The sequence below is a fragment of the Dipodomys merriami genome, unplaced genomic scaffold (genome assembly GCF_024711535.1).
Source record: "Dipodomys merriami isolate MVZ:Mamm:240054 unplaced genomic scaffold, mDipMer1.0.p SCAF_719, whole genome shotgun sequence".
Lineage (NCBI taxonomy): Eukaryota > Metazoa > Chordata > Mammalia > Rodentia > Heteromyidae > Dipodomys > Dipodomys merriami.
This window is the reverse complement of record NW_027206312.1, coordinates 467,201-477,823: the sequence shown is the minus strand read 5'-3', so window position 1 is coordinate 477,823 and position 10,623 is coordinate 467,201. Positions and strand designations below refer to the sequence as shown.

At 36.9% G+C, this 10,623-nt stretch overlaps 1 non-coding gene across 1 annotated transcript; it reads left to right on the top strand.

The window, feature by feature from the left end:
• The first annotated feature begins 3,324 nt into the window (after positions 1-3,324).
• On the top strand, positions 3,325-3,431 carry LOC138818153 (U6 spliceosomal RNA). The gene has a single exon (XR_011368992.1). It is a non-coding gene; the product is annotated as a U6 spliceosomal RNA (small nuclear RNA).
• Positions 3,432-10,623: the final 7,192 nt, after the last annotated feature.

Below are 10,623 nucleotides of genomic sequence, written 5' to 3'. Positions count from 1 at the left end.
TGTCAGTTGGTTTAGTTGTGTTCTACACATTTATTGACAGGTTACAAATTATTCTCAAACTTTAATATATTAAAAATAATCTCTTCTTTTCTTACTTTCTTGGCCAGAAAATCAGCAAGACCTCAGTCAGCATTTCTCTCATAGGACTTTTCACATGGGTTGGTTACCTGTTGACCTGAGGTCCAGTTTTATGAGGACTCCCTAATCTGCTTAGGAATTGATGCTGGCTGTTGGAAAATAGCTCAAAGAAGGTTGCCATTTAAAAGCTTATAATTTTATTCTTTACCATGATATTCTCCTGTTACTTTGGTTGTTGAGAGTGTGTATAAGAGCAAGTATTCCGTGGGGATCAGGGAGACACCATATGATCTTTACATACTGACATTTCCGAGTAACTTGCTATCATGTGTACTGCATTTTGCAAGTCAAATACGTCTAAACCTACCAGTTTTATGAGATAAGAGGAGTGGTAAAAGATCTCTTAGAGACAAATACATCTTGAACATATTTTGTTCCAAGCATTCCATCTAAGGCATTTTCAGCAAGTAATGAAACTTGTGTTTGCTGTAATTATGTGTCTTTCTCCCTATGTGCATGTATACATGTGTATATGTATATGTGAATTTGTGTGTATAGTAACATATATGTGTACAATATAAGGGCATATACACACAGATATGCATATATAAATAAATATACATATACAAATATGTGTGTATATATATATATATATATATATATATATATATCTTTGTTCAGTGATTTAATGTATAGTTCCCAGAACATTGTCATTCTCACAAAGTGTTCATGATAAACTGCTCTGAGGACCTTGCTCTATTGTACTCACTTCCATCATTACCTTCTTTTTCATCCCTGTGAACAACTTCGGTCTAGTTTCCATAGGAGAGCTTTATTTTCATTACATGTAGTTACAAACTGATAATCAAAGACAAAGGTTGTTTGTGAAAGAAAAAGAACTTTTAGGTCACAAGTTAAAATATCTTTTTTTGGGGGGGGTCTAGTCTTGGTGCCTGAACTCTGAGCCTGGGAACTGTCCTTCAGCTCTTCAGCTCAAGGCTAGTGCTCTACCACTTGAGCCACAGCGCCACTTCTGGCTTTTTTTCTTTTTGCTTATGTGCTTCTGAGGAATCGAACCCAGGGCCTCAGGCAAGCAAGGCAAGCACTCTACCACTGAGCCACCATCCCAGCCCAAGTTAAAATATCATATCCATCCAAATGATTCCTATGAGATAAAATTTGTAATAGTAGTCAACGTGAAAAGAATTCCTAGACCTGTTGTTTTGCCATTTACAATGTCAAAGAATAATATCACGTCACTCATAATTCTTAAAGAATGCAAGGGAAAATGTTAGTCACCATCATGTTCCCACAAAGCCAGTGGATTCTGAAGGATAATAGTAGACCAGCAGAAATTCTATGTAGCAGACATGTAGCATGAAAGAGAAAGAGAGGAAATGAGAGAGCGTGAAAGAGAGAGAAATCTCATAATACTGAAAGGGCATAACAGGTAAAAAAGAGCTGTATGAGAATATTCATACTGTTATCTTTAGAATCTACATGTATATTTGAAGGTATTTGATGTATGATAATCCATCAACCCAAAATATAAAATGATATTAATAAAAAATAAAAATGACTCAGAAGTAATTAAAAATGCTAAAACAATTTTCACCTTAGCAAACTCTCAGAGATATTTCATTACTTTGAAAAGAATAAAGTGGCTGGGGTTAGTATAAATTTAGAAGTATTGTTATACTATACAAAAATATGAAAATATATTCATATATTTCATTATATAACCCAAAGCAGAAAGCAAATGTTGTTTAGATGAATTTTTAAAACCCAGTCTATCAGGAGCTGGGATGGTGGCTGTTGTAGAGTGCCTGCCTTGCATGCATGAGGCCCTGGGTTTGATTCCTCAGCATCACATAAGTAGAAAAGGATGGAAGTGGTTCTGTGGTTCAAGTGGTAGCACTAGACTTGAGCTGAGGTACAGCAATCAGGCCCCAGAGTTCAACCCCATGGCCAACAAAATCAAAGTAAAAAACAAAACAAAACACAGTCTCTCACTTTTGTGACCTCAACTTTGTAATATCACTGCTTCAGCCTAGGGCTAAGATTTTAAGTGTGGACATTTATCATCCCTCCTGATTCTGACTGTACTTGATAATTTTTTAATCAATATTTTGTTCTTAATTTTGCTTTTTGTAAATTCACATGCAACTATAAAAAATGGTTTGGCCATCCCAGAAATCTTCTCAAAGTACCTCCTGATGATGAATAACAAAAAGTTTTATTATATTACAAGGGAAACAATACTACAAATAAAGAAACACAATAATAAATATTAATGATTAATAAAATAAAATATCAAAGAATTACCTGTGTTTTCAGTATTTGAAGTGAACTTACATATTTGATTTTACTATTCTTGCATTCCTGTACATTTAACACTGAATAAGATTATGATGTTCAACAAGAGTTTTATAGGCTATGTGTAGTCTTTAAAGTTACCCACTAAGATTGCTTTTTATGACTCATCTCATCATTTGTATATGGCTTATATCATCATTTGTTCCTCACTAATATATAAAGTAAGGAAGCCCTAAAGTTTTAAGAGAAACTGTGCAGTTAAGAGAGTCTTAACTCTTCACTCTGCTTCTTTACACTAAGACTTTGCAACATCTCATTAGTTATGTTTCTATAAACTCTGAAATGTACTTTTTAGTAGCATATGTCTGCTACCATAAATCTTAAATATTTATAGAAAAGTTGTATGACCTAACAAACAGTCCTAATTTTGGCCTATATAAGCAAATTTCCAAAATTAAATATATTTAAAACATTAAAACTTTTAACAAACCTTAACACTTGTCGCAGTGTTCATTATGACAGGTGCCTTGTACAGAATAATTGAATTCATCCTCCACATTTCTTTTTTTATTTTTATTTTTTTGTGAACATACTGTACAGAGGGGTTACAATTTCAAGGGCAAGATAATGAGTTCATTTCTTATCAAGCATTGCATCCTCCTAATTTGTTTAGCCTTAACATCCCTTCCCAGCCTTCCTCTGCACCCCACACAATTCCCTCCCCCCCCCCCCGCCGATCCTACACATTTCTTGAACAACAATATCTGTGATTATTTTGTTTTTGACATGTCAATCTTGACTATTCTTAAATGTGTGCTTATGTAAGAGGTACATGGTTCTAAAATTTCACGAGAATTCTTCAAAACTTACTTTTCTTTGAATTGTCTAGTTTAAGAAAATCAATTACACTTTATATATAAAAAATGCTCTGTGCTCAATTCAGCAGCACATACACTAAAATTGGAACAATACGGAGAAGATTAACATGGCCCCTGGGCAAGGTTGACATGCAAATTCTTGAATCATTCCATATTTTTACAACTAAAGATGCTGGAGAGGATGTGGCCACAAAGGAACCTTTCTTGATTCTTGTTGGGAGTGTTAACTTGTTCAACCATTTTGGAAAGCAGTATGGAGACTCATCAAAAGACTCCATATAAATCTCCCCTATGACCCAGCAATCACACTTTTGGGGATTTACCCAAATCATCACAAAGAAGACCATACTAAAACTACCAGAACAACTATGTTTACTGCAGCATTATTTACAATAGCTAAGATATGGAGCCCACCTGGATGGCCCACAGAAGATGAATGGATCATGAAAATGTGGTATATATACACAATGAAATTCTATGCCTCCATCAAAAAGAATGACATCGCCCAATTTGTTAAAAATTGTAAAGCCTTGGAAAAAAATTTATTAAGTGAAGTAAGCCAAGTCCAAAGAAACATAGGTCCCATGGTTTCCCTTATTTTCAACAGCTAATATATGTATGGGGTAAGAATAGATCATAAGCTATGTGCATATCAGATAAGATGATATTACAAGAAATGAACCAGACAAGTGATTTTTTTGTTTCTTGCTATTGTTTCTAAGATACTTATAATGTGTGATGTGATTATTTTTGTTCCTTTATATGTTCCTCCCTTACGTTCTAACCACTGTTTTCACTGTATTTGAAGTTGGTGCACTTACATCCTGGGTATACATTTCTCTAATTTGGGGAGGGGAAAGGGAAATAAAAAATTCTTAAATAGGGATACAGGTTGAGATGCACAAGACACTATGTTGAAAAATGAACTTTACAATTTAGACAGGGGAAGGGGGAGGGGAGTGTATTTGTGGAGGTGGGAGGGAAGGGATGGTGGAAGGAAAAGAAAGGAAGAGGAAACAATGCTTGTTAGGAAATGTACTCATTATTTGCTCATACAAATATGACACCTCTGTACAGTTTTTTTACAGGTGGACCCATTGCAACAATGAGAAGTACAAGTCGTTATGTCGAAAATGAACTTTACAACTTTGGTGCGGGGGGCAGGGAGGATTGGTTGGGAGGGCTGGGGGGGGATGGGGAGGGATGGGAAGGGAAAACAAAAGAGGAGGCTACAATGCTTGATAAAAAATGTACTCATTATCTTGCCCATGTAATTGTAACCCCTCTGTACAGTATTTTCACAGTAAAAAAAAAGTATAAAAATGTTCTGATATAGAAGAGTTTATTTCCTCTATTTTACCCAGATAATAACGTTAACAAAGAAATTAATGCAGCACACTGATATGCTGATATGAAGGTATTTTGAATAAATGTGTGTGGGGGTTGTACACACACGCATGCACACATGCACACATGCACATGCTTGTGTATTGGCATGCTCAGAGTTTGAAATCAGGGCTTCAAGGTCTTGCTAGTCCTTTCCTCTCTAGGTTGATGAGATAATATATGAGCTACATTTCCATTCCTGGCTCTTTGCTAATTCATTATAATTTCTGAAAAATAATCTCTTGAATTTATTCTGCCCTGAGTGACTTCCAACAGTTATCCATAGATCTCAGTCTCCTGAGTAGATAGCCCGAGCAGATAGAATTACAGGTGTGACAGCCAGGACAAGGCTTTCAGAATAATTTTATAAGTAGAAGAAAGTTTACTTGATGGGGGCCTGTTTTATCATCTCCTACTTTTAAAGCATTTTGGAGTGATTATATATGAATTTACTTCATTTTTGGATTCTTTTTTTTTTTTTTTTTTGGTCCGGTAGTGGGGCCTGATCTCTGGGCCTGGGCGCTATCCCTCAGCTCTTCAGCTCAAGGCTAGCCCTCTACCACTTGAGCCACAGCACCACTTCCGGTATTTTTCTTTTTGCTTATGTGGTGCTGAGGAATTGAACCCAGGGCCTTAGGCATGCAAGGCAAGCGCTCTGCCACTGAGCCACCTTCCCAGCCTGATATTTGGATTCTTAAAAGATAGTAAGTGTTGGTATTTAAAAGTTTTAGTACTTTTTAAAAAGAGGATACTGGAGCTGTGGGACAAAAAAATTGGACTCTCTTTGGACCTCAATTTATAAGCTCAGCTCTGTGGATGATAACCCATTGTCACCAACACAGTCTGTGTTGGAGACAAAATGTAACAGAAAATAATCGCCATGGGCAATATTTGGTATGCTATTATTTATAGGACAATATGAATATTGAATTGAGAGTGTAAGAGAATGGAGAGATTTTACCTACAATTTTTGTATTGCTAAAAGGCTTTTGGAGACTGTCACTCCTTTCCTCCCACACTGTGTGTCTTTGGGCCATTCACTTCATGCCTTTAATTACAATTTTTCCCAACACTAAAACGATAGATAACATTAGCATTATAGCAAATGTTATCTTAAGAATTGAGAGAAATAAAACTTGCAAAATACTTAACATAAACTTCTATGAATGAGCTTTGAGTTTAGCCATAATTTTTTAATACTAAATAGAATGCAATAATATTAGAGAAAACATTACAGCAACCAGAAGGAATATGATCTATTGACCATGCTTTGCTTCCAAGGAAGCCAGGTGTACAACGTCTCATGCTTTAAATCAAACTGGTTATATTATGTCTTGGTAGTTTAAAAGTATCAAGGACAGAATAATGAAGGAATGTTGTAGACTGAGGTAATGTCCATATGATAATGTGCAAAACTGATAAAACGTAAAAGTACCTGAGCATTATATTGTGTTTTATATCATTTAAGTTGCATTGCAAAGATAGGGAATACCTAGAACAATGAATTCTCTTTTTGATATCCTATCATAGGTTCTTAGCTGGATGAACTCTTTCTTCATTCTTATAGAGGCATTATCAGATGAGAGGAACTGTATTTTTTGTTTGCTTCCTTCAATTTATTCTTCAATTTGAAATCTGAACTACTTGAGACTGAAAGAAACCAAGGGAAATTAGACACGCAGGCTTTGGAAAGAACAATCAACATAAAATAAATAAAATACACATAGCCTTATGAAAGGTCTAACTAAATTGAGTTATATAGTCTAAAGCGTAAACAGAAAATGATATAAGCAATTTCATCTTATTGAAAATTGAAAAATGTAAGGAATTGCTTAATTTTTTTCCTTTCTCCTCCCTTGAATTAATTATTGATTTTGTATAAAGAGATTAAAGATGAGATTAACAAGAAATGAATAAAATTCAAAAGAGTTCTGGGAAGATGGTAAGGAAGAAGCTGGAGGCTACACAGGCTCTCTCATAGAAAGCAGTTTAAGTGTTCCAGTGAACAGTCCTAAGCAAGACAATCACACCAAGGGTGCCATCACAGTAAAGAGAGTTTGGCCAGAGAGGGAAAATCCAGGCAAGGGGACAGGTCAGTGCACTTGCCAGCAGGCTCAGCTGCGGTTGTGGCGGTGGCTGTGGCAGCCGTAGCCACCAAACCTGAAACAGAGAGTCAGGGACGAAGGCCCCAGATCAGAGGGCTAGGGGATTCTACACAACACCAGCAAGAACTGACAAGGAACAGACATCTTCATCCTGCAGATCGAAGACCAGAGACGACCCAGGAACCAAGACTCTGGCTAGAGTAGAAGCCTGACATTCTCACTCCTTCTAAGGGAACAGAGGAGGAAAGGCAATCCCTCCCCTCCACACTACTGGAGATCTCCATCTTTGATACTGATAAAGGCCTGGCTAAGCAGCTAGCTCCAACTCAGGCCTGGGAAGAAAACAAGAGTCATTTAGCAGGTCACAGGAACCCGACCTCACCTGCCAGGCTCAGCTCCACCCAGGGAAAAGTCATCCAGCCCAGGCAGAGATAGCTCTGCCCTCCTCAAGTGTTGATTTCTTCACTGGCTAAACAGAGCCAGAGGCTGCCCCTCCCTACAGCAGTCTTGAAAATCAACTGAAATTCAGTAAACATAAACCCTGAGAATGTCTCCAGGCTAGGCTCTGTAAGTGTCTCAGAAGCTAGCCCCTCAGGGAAACTCTACTGCTTGCTGAAAGGCCTCCACTCTACCCAGAACCAAGCCTCATCAAAGCATCTCCAAACTAGAGGAAACAGCCATCTCACTCTTGTGTGATAATCAAAGCACATCTCCCTCCCATTGTACTAGCCTAGGAGGAGGATCACAAAATTCTGGGTAAAGCAGAACATTTTTCTGTCTGCTCAAACAAACTGACTTAAGAAACCAATCAACCCACAGGAAAATCAAACACCACAAGCAGACCAGAGACTACAACAAGAGATTGGTTACAGACACAAGGGAGATACAGGATCTTCCCACCCCCTCCAAAAAATCAAAGAACTCATTTTTTGTACCTTTTAAAATTTGTTTAAATTTTTTGTTTTTATTTTTAATTTTAAAAAATTGTTTGCTCTTAACCTCTACTCTATTTTCTTCCTCTTATAATTTTTAATTTGGGGGAATATCTCTGCTTGTGTGTGTGTGTGTGTGTGTGTGTGTGTGTGTGTGTGTGTGTGTGTGTGTGTGTGTGTGTTTTAGCTCTACTGAACTTTTGATCCTTTCGTACTTGTTCATTCTTTTCACTTTATTTCCTCGTTCGTTCTTTTTTGCTTGACTTAATAGCTGTTCTGCTCATCCTCAGGTATACGAATAGTCGATTATTAGACCTTATCCCCCATTGTGTACACAATCCATAAATTTATTATTCAATTCAAAACCTCTTTGACTTAAGTTTCTTAATAGCAGTACTACCTCTTTATACCTATATAATATTTTCAGGATTTTTTTTTTATTTTTTCGCATCTCCATTCTATCCCTCCCCTTCTCTCATCCTATCCCTGTTCTTCTGTGAATATTACGTTGTTACATTTGCATAACTTTTAATTTTTCAATTAATAATTTTTAATATTTTTTTCTATTCTTTCTTGTCTCTTTTTTCTTTTTCTTATTTTTTCTTCTTTTTTTCTCCCTCTACTATCATTCTATCCAAACTATTTTCCTTTTTGAGATTAAGACTAAGTTAATTTAACTCTCCTTTTACCTTTTCACATCCCTCTATTCCTATTTTTACCCACATCTCTCCCTAAATCTTATAATTTCTGGTATGCCAAATTATTCTTTGTTGTTCATAGCCCATTAGTACATAGTTGTTTGATATTGAATAAATATATCTGTTGAACTACATTGTATCTGCGGACTTTTGACTGTGAAACTACAGACTTTGGATGATGCTTGCCTTAAGTTAGTGTTCTAGCACAAAACTGGTGTTACTTTCATCCCAAATGGGCAGAACAAGAAGAAACACAAGAAAAATGGCAAGTTCGGGTATCTAAACTCCCACTCATGATAATCAGGGGACAGAACAGATAATGAATAATCCAGGGGAGAGCTCCCCAAAAGCTATACAAAAACTACTGTTAAACATGGTAAATGAAAAAACTGAAAACCTGCAAATGACTCAGTGTGAGCATGATAGGGAGAGAGAGGAGGCAAAACACAGGTCAATACAGGAATATCATGAGCTTGAGGAACTTACTCAAAGATTGACACAGGAATTGCATGAGCAGATTGAAAACACTCAAAGAGAAATACAGGGATGGCATGAGCAGGCTGAGTCCAGTCAAAGAGATAGACATGAATTGTGTGAGCTGGCTGAGAATAGACAAACAGAAAGTCAGGAATTGCATAAACGTGAGGAAGCTAATCAAAGAGTAATACAGGAATTCAGAGAGCGAGATGAGACAGACAAAGATCTTTAGAGGCATTTATGGAATCCACAGAGAGCTGAAAGAAGTCAGGGAGACCACAAAGGGAATGCTGAATGGAACCCAACAGAAGTAATGGGAGTCCAAGAAAACCATAACCAATCAACTAAGTGATTTGAGAATAAACACTGAACACCAAATTAAGGAAGCAAAGAAGTTCATAGAAGATCTAAAACAAAGCTCCAACAAAGAATTTGAAGTGATAAAAACCGACCAATTAGAAAGAAAAGAAATAAAAACCAAAGTAGAAAGTCTTGACAGTAGGTTACACCATGTAGAAGATCGATTATCGGAGATTGAAGACAGCCTAGATATTGTGGAGAAAGAACATACAAACATCAAGACAAATCCAAGAAATATGACAGATCTATTCAACATTTAGAAGACACTATCAGAAGGCCTCAGCTGAGGATAATGGGTGTAGTGGAGCAATTAGAGAGAGAAGTTAATGGTCTAGGAAATTTGTTTAACAGGATCCTAGCAGAGAACTTCCCATACATGCAAAACGATAGGCCTATTCAGATACAAGAAGCTTTTGGAACTCAACCTAGACCAGACCAGAACAGGACATCCCACCATCACATTATAATCCACACAGGGTCAATTCAGACCAAGGAAAAGATCCTTAAAGCTGTCAAGGAGGAAAGATCAATCACCGATAACGGGAAACTAATTAGAATCACCTCAGATTTCTCAGCAGAGACAACTAAAGCAAGAAGAGCCCGGGATAAGGTATGCCATGCCCTAAAGACAAACAACTAGAAACCAAGAATACTGTACACAGCTAAACTCTCTTTCATAACTGAAGGTCAAATATAAACCTTCCATACCAAAGAAAAATTTAAACAATATATCTCTGCCAAACCAGGACTTCAAAAGATTCTTGAAGATATCCTACACATAGAAAACCAACAAGACCACAATAAAGGCCAAGAAACTCCACCCAAACTGAGAATCCAAGAACCATAGGAAGAACCCAGTTGCCACAATCCCAAGAAGGTGGATAAAATGGCAGGAACTCCCAAATACCTCTCAGTCCTATCTCTTAACATTAACGGAATGAACTCTCCAATTAAGCAACATAGACTGCCTAGTTGGATTAAAAAGCAAGATCCTTCTATCTTCTGCCTTCAGGAGTACATCTTGCCCATAAAAACAAACACATTTTAAATGTGAAAAGCTGGAACAAATCTACCAAGCAAACGGCCCCCATAAACAGGCAGGTGTTGCAAGCCTCATATCAGATAAAATAGACTTCAAATTAAAATCAATGAGAAGAGATAAGGAAGCTCTCTATATACTAATTAAGGGAACCCTCCTTCAGGAGGATATTACAATTCTAAATATCTATTTTCCAAACAACGGAGCACCCAAATTTATCCAAGAAAAACTACTTTCCCTCAAATCCCACATAGATACAATGACATTGATTGTTGGGAACTTGATACACCACTCTCCCCACTAGATAGATGAACTTGGCAAAAATTCAACTTGAGAAACCGCAGATCTAAACAA